Source organism: Dendrobates tinctorius, unplaced genomic scaffold (genome assembly GCF_039654945.1).
Source record: "Dendrobates tinctorius isolate UK_male_01 unplaced genomic scaffold, ASM3965494v1 ptg000156l, whole genome shotgun sequence".
NCBI lineage: Eukaryota > Metazoa > Chordata > Amphibia > Anura > Dendrobatidae > Dendrobates > Dendrobates tinctorius.
This window is the reverse complement of record NW_027361823.1, coordinates 6342206-6354744: the sequence shown is the minus strand read 5'-3', so window position 1 is coordinate 6354744 and position 12539 is coordinate 6342206. Positions and strand designations below refer to the sequence as shown.

The window sequence follows — 12539 nt, the reverse complement described above, 5'->3', positions numbered from 1 at the left end:
GGGATCTGAAGAGAAAAGAGCAGAGTTAAGGCCGCTCCTTGAACCCATGAATGGACTATCGAACTTGGAACTAAGTTCTAGGGCGTCGGTCGTGAGATCTATATTCCCCTAGGAATTATCCCATGGACTATTTTTACTGACTTGTTGCTGATCCCGTGGACTGGGGGCATTACATTGGGGTCATCTACCTGGACTTACTGAAATGCTTGTATGGATACAAATAAAACTTGTTGCATCGTTAACCTGCCTAGGTGATTACTAACACCCACAACTCTAGATCTTCACAAGTGGTGGCAGCAGTGGGATCACCTATCTCTGAACAGCGTAACAGAGAAAGTTACTGATGGTGACTTGGCAGAAGAGATGGCAGACTCCATCTACAAGAGACTCAAGTAGGAGCAGCTGAGAGCCCTGTGCTCTGGGAGAGAGCTGGAGTGGTTGATGGCGGACAACCGGATGGCCCTAATTCAACGCTTGGATGAGTGGGATCGAGAACACCCACAGGAGGAGATCAGTCCAGATGTAGAAGAGGACAGCCCAGTGGAAGGACAACAGCCGCGGGCAATCATTCCGATGGCAGAGGATCGATTGACCGAGTTGGGGCGGGTGCTGGCTGCGCTAGGAGAGCGGGCCACAGAAAGAGAACGGGCGGCTGTGATAAGCAAATATCTGGGTGTCCATGTAGCCGTAACCCCACCACCCTCTGCGCATATGACAGTGGATAATGGGAGAGAGGGACCAGCATCTTTGAGGTACCGGGACATACCACAGTTTAATGAAGACACCACGGGTATTGATGACCATCTTCGATTATTTGAGAACCTCTGCCTGCTTCATGAGGTGTCCATTGAGTACTGGCCGAGATTTTTGAGTGTTGGCCTGACCGGAAAAGCCAGAGAAGCTTATAATAACTTGTCTTCTGGGGATCAGAGGTGTTACGCTACCATTCGCAGCGCATTACTGGAGAGGTATGCCGTCACACCTGAAACCTACCGGGGGAAGTTTCGAGAGACTGAAAAGCCCAATGCACATACGCACCGGGAGTTTGCCAACACATTACGTACAGCATGTGCTCGGTGGATCGAAGGACTGGGAGCTCGGGAAACTGAACATGTCTTGGATATATTCATGCGGGAGCAATTTATGTCCAAGCTCCCACGTGACATAAAGGAATGGGTGGCGGATAGAAAACCACAGAGTCTGGAGGAGGCTGCAAGATTGGCTGATGATTGGTCTGCCAATCGTCCAGGGTGGGGTGGGAGAACAGCTCCGGCAAGTCGGGAACAGGGGCTTCCCGAGAGGCCAGTGAGACCCATGGTCCAGCGAGAGGAGAAACTGCGAGGATTTCATACTCTACAAAGAGGGGGAGGTCTCCAAAAACCCCAAGTACGGCCAGCATCAGGGCGAGGGGGATTAAGTTGCCATAGCTGTGGACGCATGGGACACTTCGCCAGGGAATGCCGGGCCCATTCGGGTCCACGTCATCAGCATTTCCAACCTGTGAACAGTGTACTGCAATGGGACTGGAATGCTGTGAGCGAGAAAGGGGGGGAGGTCCCCCAAAACCCCAAGTACGGCCCACATCAGGGCGAGGTGGATTAAGCTGCCATAACTGCGGACACAGGGGACACTTCGCCAGGGAATGCCGGGCACATTCGAGTCCACGTAGCTGGAGGAGAATCTCTGAACATTCGGACAGCCCGACTACATTTAGACTGGGGACACAGCAAGGGAATGGTGGATGTGGGGGTAGTGCGACACCTACCTGTGGATGTGTTGCTGGGCAACAACTTAGGAGCAGGGTTGGTGTGCCACTGGACCAGTGTCGCAACTCGAAGCCAAGGACTCATTCCGCTGCATCATAAGACCTCGACATGCCGAATAACCTCCCACCAGTGTGGGAGAGACCACGGCAATGCTGATAGACTATCGAGACAGACTGAGGAAGCCACGAACTCTGGTAATTGTCGTCAGAAGAAGGATAGTCAATTTCATGAATTGGAGGCCATTACTTGCCGTGCTGGAAAAGTGGGGGAGGAATGTGAGGAACTGAAATACTTTCCCAGCACAGATGACTAGTTACCTCAAGTTATGTTGTATTTATATGCAATGACCTTATTTGGTGGGGGAATATGTGCCTTTCTTTCTCTCGGCAGGGGGGCCACTTGGGTTCACACCACTGCAGACTGGCCGGAGACTTCACTGGCTGTGAATTCATTGTACATTGGTTAAGGGGTTGGGCATAGAGTTGAGAGACTTGATGGGGGAGAGCAGTCGTGTCTGGGGATCTGAAGCGAAAAGAGCAGAGTTAAGGCCGCTCCTGGAACCCATGAATGGACTATCGAACTTGGAACTAAGTTCTCGGGCTTCAGTCGTGAGATCTATATTCCCCTAGGAATTATCCCATGGACTATTTTTACTGACTTGTTGCTGATCCCGTGGACTGGGGGCATTACATTGGGGTCATCTACCTGGACTTACTGAAATGCTTGTATGGATACAAATAAAACTTGTTGCATCGTTAACCTGCCTAGGTGATTACTAACACCCACAACTCTAGATCTTCACAGTCATACTTGACTCCGAGCTTTACTTTGTCCCCCACATACGATCACTGGCTTGCTTTTGTTATCTGCACCTCAAAAACATTTCTAGAATTCAACCTTTTCTTACTTTTGACTCCACAAAAACTCTTACTGTTTCTCTTATTCATTCTCGTCTCGACTATAGTAACTATCTTCTAATTGGTCTCCCTCTTACCAAACTCTCCCCCCTCCAATCTGTCTTGAATGCTGCTGCAGGATCATATTCCTCGCCAATTGTTACACCGATGCCTCTACCTTGTGCCAGGCATTCCACTGGCTACCCATCCACTCCAGAATCCAGTACAAACTTATTACCCTCACCCACAAAGCTCTCCATGGCTCAGCACCACCCTACATCTCCTCCCTTGTTTCAGTATACCACCCTACCCGTGCCCTCCGCTCTGCTGATGACCTGAGGTTAGCATCCTCAATAATCAGAACCTCCCACTCCCGTCTCCAATACTTTACACGTGCTGCACCAATTCTTTAGAATGCACTTCCCAGGTCAATACGATTAGTCCCCAATCCCCACAATTTTAAGCGTGCCCTGAAAACTCATTTATTCAGACTGGCCTACCACCTCAACACATTAACCTAATCTATCCCTGTGTGGCACAGCTAAAAGTTTTTACCATAACCAGGTTCCCCGCATCATGTTCCCACATGCTTTATACATCCATTAGCCCTCTGTGTCTGTACTGTTACACACTTAACATTATGGCTGGTCCATACAATCAGCGCAACTGTTACCACCCACCTTTCGTGTCTCCCCTTTTTCCTCATAGATTGTAAGCTTGCGAGCAGGGCCCTCATTCCTCTTGGTATCTGTTATGATCTATGTGGTTATTGTTATGCTGTAATGTCTATCATCTGGACAAATCCCCTCTGAAATGTAAAGTGCTGCGGAATATGTCGGCGCTATAGAAATAAAATTTATTATTATTATTAGTTGCAGTACCAAGAAAAGTTGCTACTTTACACACAGAGCGCGGTCTCGTAGATAATGAAGATGGTGCTGTGCTCTCCATAGTGCTACGGCCTCTTCATATAGCTGATGGGCAGGGAGTCAGAAACCCACTGAAGTAATATTGATGACCTATATCTATAACTTTGCTACTATAACTTTTATTTCTCTGATCACTTTGGATGCATTGCAATGTACATGCCCTGGAAGATGTCAGGAACATTCTCAGCGATACTATCTGACATGCCTGTATTTGAGTTCTCAGTGCCACTGCACTACTCAATGAACCTTTAAAAATACTGTATATATGTCTACCTCGCCATTATATTTTCCGCTGATGAGGCCTATGCCAAAAGGTTGACCTGCGTAGGGAAAAGTTGGAGTTCACTACTACAGGGCCACACTTGTTAGGTTGGGGTCAGACTAGCGTATGGCATCCGATGCGATATGCTAATGACCCTCGGCTCCTGCTCTGCTGCGAACGGGAGCTGAGTGTCATGCGACTGTGCTCCGCGCCTCTCGCACAGAGCGGATTGGAGCACAGCTGCAGAGGAGGTGGAGAAATTAATTTCTCCCCCTCCATTGCCGGGGTCAGCGTATATCGCACAGCTCTTGGATGATATCAGAGTGATGTGCGCTGTGTCACTCGCACCCATAGGCTTATATGGGTGCGAGTGAGCTGAGACTCGGCCTTGTGTCAGTGACAATCGCTGCATGCTGCCATTTCACTCGAACACTGAAAATGGCTAGGGAAAAAATCTGTAATGGGAGCTGCCCCATAGACGAATACTGGTCCGAGTGCTATGTGATGTTTTATCGCATAGCACTCGTCCGTATTCATCGCCGGTGTTACCCGGCCTCAGGATGGGAGTCCTGCATTTGGGGCACGACAGGGGATATTAGGGACTGAACTACTCCACCCATCCCCGTCCTCCTATGCCGCCTTCTGAGGGTGATCTTCAGAGAAATGGGGAAGACCCCCCCCAATTTTTTATTACCTGCACTGATTTTGTCGTGAGCACTTTGTAATAGTCTGTGTCACATATATAGTGTCACATGTATATTCTATTGGTGTTGGAATTATTTTACCTATTATATATTAAAAATTAAGTTTTATGGTATCTCATGCTACAGAGTTATTGATCCTGGGCAATTGGTCCAAAGTGGCCACATTAGCTATATTTTGTGTCTATGGGAAAAATGTGCACAGAAAACTTAGCATATCTGCAAGAAAAATTGACAGGTTATGAATTTGAAGCACACACACCCCAGGTCAGTTTACACTGCATAAAAAAGCCCAGCGGGCAGGAGGTTTTTATAAGTCCCATCCACATTGCTGAACTGTAAGAAGCTGCGTTTTTGATGGAGTAAAAATATGTAGCGTCAAAAATGCACCAAAATCTCATTGTGGACACAGAGCCTAAGGCTGGAGTCACACTAGTGTGTCACATCAGATGCGATATACTAATGATACTCGGCTCCAGCTCTGCTGCAAGCGTGATCCGAGTGTCCGTGCTCCAATCCTCTCTCATGAGAGAATCACAGCACAGAAGCGAAGGAGACGGAGATAGTAATTTCTCCGTCTCCTCCATGGCCTGACTTTATGTATCGGACTGCACTGGGATGTCATCCGAGTGCAGTGTGACGTTTCACTAAGACCCATAGGCTTGTAAAGGTGTGAGTGAACGGAGCGCTGCCAATCACAGCATGCTGACATTGTTCTCTCATGCCTATTTGACATGAGAAAACAATCGCTGAACTGCTCTGCCCCATAGAATAACACTGGGCCGAGTGCTGTCCGATAAAACATCACATGGCACTTCCCCCCACGTTGTTTGTTTGAAAAAAACAACCTGTGCGTTATTCACACTGTGCAGATCCAGCGTCTACAGTTCTGATGTCACGTCAGTAGTGCAGCAGCCAATCAGGAGCTCAGCAGCTCATTCTCTGTAGCGCCATTGACGTGACGTCAGAGATGCAGACAATGATAAACGCCGGGCGCAGCAGCATTGTGTATTCTGTTACAATAAACTGCTGAAGAGGAACAGGTGTAAGTCTTCAAGCTGACTGTGAAATATAAATGGCCTCCGGCCTCTTCCTCCACCAATCAGCGTGTGAAACAGCTGAAGCAATGACGTAATTTCATCGCGTCAGTTGTGTACTGCTGGAGAGTCAGTGCATCGGAGACAGCAACAGAAGTAGAAGCAGGGCGCCTGGGAACGGGACAGAGGTATGTGGTGTTTTTTTTTTTTTTTCATGTGTATTAATATGGGGGTGATCATGGGGATTCTATGGAGGTGACGTACAGCACATGGGGATTCTATGGGAGTGAGACGTACAGCACATGGGGATTCTATGGGAGTGACGTACAGCACATGGGGATTCTATGGGGGTGACGTACAGCACATGGGGATTCTATGGGGGTGACAGACAGCACATGGGGATTCTATGGGGGTGACACAGCACATGGGGATTCTATGGAGGTGACAGACAGCACATGGGGATTCTATGGAGGTGACAGACAGCACATGGGGATTCTATGGAGGTGACAGACAGCACATGGGGATTCTATGGGGGTGACATACAGCACATGGGGATTCTATGGAGGTGACAGACAGCACATGGGGATTCTATGGGGGTGACAGACAGCACATGGGGATTCTATGGGGGTGACACAGCACATGGGGATTCTATGGGGGTGACAGACAGCACATGGGGATTCTATGGGGGTGACAGACAGCACATGGGGATTCTATGGGGGTGACAGACAGCACATGGGGATTCTATGGGGGTGACGTACAGCACATGGGGATTCTATGGGGGTGACAGACAGCACATGGGGATTCTATGGGGGTGACACAGCACATGTGGATTCTATGGGGGTGACATACAGCACATGGGGATTCTATGGAGGTGACAGACAGCACATGGGGATTCTATGGGGGTGACAGACAGCACATGGGGATTCTATGGGGGTGACACAGCACATGGGGATTCTATGGGGGTGACAGACAGCACATGGGGATTCTATGGGGGTGACAGACAGCACATGGGGATTCTATGGGGGTGACAGACAGCACATGGGGATTCTATGGGGGTGACATTACATGGGGATTCTATGGAGGTGACAGACAGCACATGGGGATTCTATGGGGGTGACACATTACATGGGGATTCTATGGGGGTGACACATTACATGGGGATTCTATGGGGGTGACACATTACATGGGGATTCTATGGAGGTGACAGACAGCACATGGGGATTCTACGGGGGTGACAGGCAGCACATGGGGATTCTATGGGGGTGACACAGCACATGGGGATTCTATGGGGGTGACATTACATGGGGATTCTATGGGGGTGACACATTACATGGGGATTCTATGGGGGTGACACATTACATGGGGATTCTATGGGGGTGACACATTACATGGGGATTCTATGGAGGTGACAGACAGCACATGGGGATTCTACGGGGGTGACAGGCAGCACATGGGGATTCTATGGGGGTGACACAGCACATGGGGATTCTATGGGGGTGACACAGCACATGGGGATTCTATGGAGGTGACAGACAGCACATGGGGATTCTATGGGGTGACACAGCACATGGGGATTCTATGGGGGTGACATACAGCACATGGGGATTCTATGGAGGTGACGTACAGCACATGGGGATTCTATGGAGGTGACGTACAGCACATGGGGATTCTATGGGAGTGACAGACAGCACATGGGGATTCTATGGGGGTGACACATTACATGGGGATTCTATGGAGGTGACAGACAGCACATGGGGATTCTATGGAGGTGACAGACAGCACATGGGGATTCTATGGAGGTGACAGACAGCACATGGGGATTCTATGGAGGTGACACATTACATGGGGATTCTATGGGGGTGACACATTACATGGGGATTCTATGGAGGTGACAGACAGCACATGGGGATTCTACGGGGGTGACAGGCAGCACATGGGGATTCTATGGGGGTGACATACAGCACATGGGGATTCTATGGGGGTGACACAGCACATGGAGATTCTATGGAGGTGACAGACAGCACATGGGGATTCTATGGGGTGACACAGCACATGGGGATTCTATGGGGGTGACATACAGCACATGGGGATTCTATGGAGGTGACGTACAACACATGGGGATTCTATGGAGGTGACGTACAGCACATGGGGATTCTATGGGGGTGACATACAGCACATGGGGATTCTATGGAGGTGACAGACAGCACATGGGGATTCTATGGGGGTGACAGACAGCACATGGGGATTCTATGGGGGTGACACAGCACATGGGGATTCTATGGGGGTGACAGACAGCACATGGGGATTCTATGGGGGTGACAGACAGCACATGGGGATTCTATGGGGGTGACAGACAGCACATGGGGATTCTATGGGGGTGACAGACAGCACATGGGGATTCTATGGAGGTGACAGACAGCACATGGGGATTCTAAGGAGGTGACAGACAGCACATGGGGATTCTATGGGGGTGACACATTACATGGGGATTCTATGGGGGTGACACATTACATGGGGATTCTATGGGGGTGACACATTACATGGGGATTCTATGGAGGTGACAGACAGCACATGGGGATTCTACGGGGGTGACAGGCAGCACATGGGGATTCTATGGGGGTGACATACAGCACATGGGGATTCTATGGGGGTGACACAGCACATGGGGATTCTATGGAGGTGACAGACAGCACATGGGGATTCTATGGGGTGACACAGCACATGGGGATTCTATGGGGGTGACATACAGCACATGGGGATTCTATGGAGGTGACGTACAGCACATGGGGATTCTATGGGAGTGACAGACAGCACATGGGGATTCTATGGGGGTGACACATTACATGGGGATTCTATGGAGGTGACAGACAGCACATGGGGATTCTATGGAGGTGACAGACAGCACATGGGGATTCTATGGAGGTGACAGACAGCACATGGGGATTCTATGGAGGTGACACATTACATGGGGATTCTATGTGGGTGACACATTACATGGGGATTCTATGGAGGTGACAGACAGCACATGGGGATTCTACGGGGGTGACAGGCAGCACATGGGGATTCTATGGGGGTGACATACAGCACATGGGGATTCTATGGGGGTGACACAGCACATGGAGATTCTATGGAGGTGACAGACAGCACATGGGGATTCTATGGGGTGACACAGCACATGGGGATTCTATGGGGGTGACATACAGCACATGGGGATTCTATGGAGGTGACAGACAGCACATGGGGATTCTATGGAGGTGACGTACAGCACATGGGGATTCTATGGGAGTGACAGACAGCACATGGGGATTCTATGGGGGTGACACATTACATGGGGATTCTATGGAGGTGACAGACAGCACATGGGGATTCTATGGAGGTGACAGACAGCACATGGGGACTCTATGGAGGTGACAGACAGCACATGGGGATTCTATGGAGGTGACACATTACATGGGGATTCTATGGGGGTGACACAGCACATGGGGATTCTATGGGGGTGACATACAGCACATGGGGATTCTATGGGGTGACACAGCACATGGGGATTCTATGGAGGTGACGTACAGCACATGGGGATTCTATGGGAGTGACACATTACATGGGGATTCTATGGGGGTGACACATTACATGGGGATTCTATGGAGGTGACAGACAGCACATGGGGATTCTATGGAGGTGACAGACAGCACATGGGGATTCTATGGAGGTGACAGACAGCACATGGGGATTCTATGGGGGTGACACATTACATGGGGATTCTATGGAGGTGACAGACAGCACATGGGGATTCTATGGAGGTGACAGACAGCACATGGGGATTCTATGGAGGTGACAGACAGCACATGGGGATTCTATGGGGGTGACACATTACATGGGGATTCTACGGGGGTGACAGACAGCACATGGGGATTCTATGGGGGTGACAGACAGCACATGGGGATTCTATGGGGGTGACAGACAGCACATGGGGATTCTATGGGGGTGACAGACAGCACATGGGGATTCTATGGGGGTGACACATTACATGGGGATTCTATGGGGGTGACACATTACATGGGGATTCTATGGAGGTGACAGACAGCACATGGGGATTCTATGGAGGTGACAGACAGCACATGGGGATTCTAAGGAGGTGACAGACAGCACATGGGGATTCTATGGGGGTGACACATTACATGGGGATTCTATGGGGGTGACACATTACATGGTGATTCTATGGGGGTGACACATTACATGGTGATTCTATGGAGGTGACAGACAGCACATGGGGATTCTATGGAGGTGACAGGCAGCACATGGGGATTCTATGGGGGTGACAGACAGCACATGGGGATTCTATGGGAGTGACAGACAGCACATGGGGATTCTATGGGGGTGACACATTACATGGGGATTCTATGGGGGTGACACATTACATGGGGATTCTATGGAGGTGACAGACAGCACATGGGGATTCTGTGGAGGTGACAGACAGCACATGGGGATTCTATGGAGGTGACGTACAGCACATGGGGATTCTATGGGGGTGACGTACAGCACATGGGGATTCTATCGGGGTGACACATTACATGGGGATTCTATGGGGGTGACATGCAGCACATGGGGATTCTATGGGGTGACATGCTGCACATGGGGAGGCTATGGGAAGGTTGTATACTGTCATGCAGTATATGGGAAGGCCGTGTGGGGCTCATGTAATATATAGGGAGGCTGTATGGGGCTCATGCTGTATATAGGGAGTCTGTGTGGGGGCCTCATTCAGTATGTGGAGAGACTGTGGGGCTCATGCAATATATGGGGAAACTGGGGCTCATGCAGTACATGGCAAGGCTGTGTGGGGCTCATGCCGTATATAGGGAGGCTGTGCGGGGCTCATGCCGTATATAGGGAGGCTGTGTCGGGCTCATGCCGTACATGAGGAGGCTGTGTGGGGTTCAAGCCGCATATGTAGTAGGTTGTGTGAGGCTCATGCTGTATATAAGGGGCTGTGGGGGTGTTCATAGGATATACAGAAGGGGCTTTACAAAGATATATAGGGGGTGTCAGCATACTTAATTCTGCTCAATATTAAGTGATACAATTAATATTAATAAATTAATATTGAGTAGAATTAATTTCAAGCTATTGGTTCGGCCCTCCATAACAGTCACGGTCTCTCAAGTGGCCCCTCGGGAAAATTAATTGCCCACCCCTGCTTTATAGTGAGCCTGACCTCTCATACCTGCTGTGTGATCCATGGGCAGCACGTTTCCGGCACAGGCTGTACGATCTAAGCCCAGTATGTTTGTCTCTGAAACACTGCAGCGTCACAGAGAAAAACACGTCTGACTTCTCTCCTGCTGCCAATGAATGGTCTGTTCCTGGACACGCACGCAGGAAGAAAATTGTCCCTCAGTGGGAGCGGATGGGGAGAAGCCACCAGGGACCCGCCTGTCTGACTAGTCACCATGTGGCCTCCGTTCACGGCGGCTTTCAAAGTAGGTTTTTCCATGAAATGCCGCAGCGTGTCAGAGTCAACCATACCTGGCTGGAATGATACAGCCAATGTCTGATCCATGCGGCCTGTGGGTCGAGCAGCAGGTATCAGCCATCATTTTCCCTTTAAGATACCATAGGTGCCATTTATGTCACATGGTTGACTATTATCCTTATGTCTTTGAGGAGGACTATAACTCCCAGCATGTACAGGAGCTAATATGGCATGTTGGGAGTTATAGTTCACCACAGGAGTGGTGATTTTCTTTTGCATTAGTGCATGGGAGCAGAGAGGACTCATCTTTTTTTTTTTCTTAATTCTACTAATGCTTGCCACTTACCAGCTTCTTTTTCCTAGGTATAACTTAGGTGCTTGCTGGGCTTCTTCTCTGTGCAGTGCACTCACATTAAAGGGAACCTGTCACCCCTCCCAGGCGTTTTAAGTAAAAGAGCCACCTTGTGTAGCACTAATGCTGCATTCTGTCAAGGTGGCTCTTTTATTAGCGTCCCTTCCACCGCCAAAATAATCGTTTTTAAAATTGGTCAGACATACCTGATATTTGACAGGGGGGCAGGTCTTTCCCCCCCGGACACAGACGCCTCACATATGTCAGTCATGCCCAGATTTTGAATTTGGCGCCGCTTCCTCAGCATTCACTTCTTTTTCTGGCGCCTGCACTGTAATATTCTTTCAGTGGTGCAGCAGGACCTGTGATGATGTCAGCACCATGTGACCAGTAGGGGCGGAGCTCAGCAGAGCAGTGGTGCAGCAGGACCAGTGATGACATCAGCACTATGTGACCCGTAGGGGCGAAGCAGAGCAGGGCAGCGGTGAGGCAGGACCTGTGGTGATGTAAGAATATTACAGCGCAGCCAAGAGAAAAAGAAATGAATGCTGAGGAGGCGCCAAATTCAAAAGCAGGACATGACTGACATATGTGAGGCGTCTGTGTCCAGGGGGGAAAGACCTGCTCCCCTGTCAAATTTCAGGTATGTCTGATCAATTTTAAAAACGATTATTTCTGCGGTGGAAGGGACGCTAAATAAAAGAGCCACTTTGACAGAATGCAGCATTAGTGCTGCACAAGGTGGCTCTTTTAGGCTACTTTCACATTTCCGTTTTAAGCATCAGGCGCGGTGCGGCGAAACATTTAAAAACCGGATCCAGCGCCGGTTGCCACCGGATCCGGCTTTTTTCCCATAGACTAGCCTGTCCGACGTCTGCAAAAAAGTTCCCTGCAACGTTTTTTGACAGCGCCGACCCGCTTTTTTCCACAGCGCATGCCCGAAGACTCTCTCTCCCTCTCCCTCTCCTGCACCGTCTCCGGCCTAAACAGATGATCCGGCGGGCTGCGGCTTCTACCGGATCAGGTTTGACAACTTTTCGCCGCAGCCCGCCGGATTTGAAAAACTGAAATGTGAAAGTAGCCTTACTTAAAAATGCCTGGAGGGGTTACAGGTTCCCTTTAAGCT

At 49.7% G+C, this 12539-nt stretch overlaps 1 long non-coding RNA gene across 1 annotated transcript in view; it reads right to left on the bottom strand.

The window, feature by feature from the left end:
- Nucleotides 1-11808, bottom strand: part of LOC141051298 (uncharacterized) — a 145127-nt gene extending 133319 nt beyond the window's left edge. Inside the window, exon 1 of the long non-coding RNA XR_012220618.1 lies at nt 11620-11808. This is a non-coding gene — a long non-coding RNA (uncharacterized lncRNA). The remainder of the gene's footprint in view (nt 1-11619) is intronic.
- Nucleotides 11809-12539: the final 731 nt, after the last annotated feature.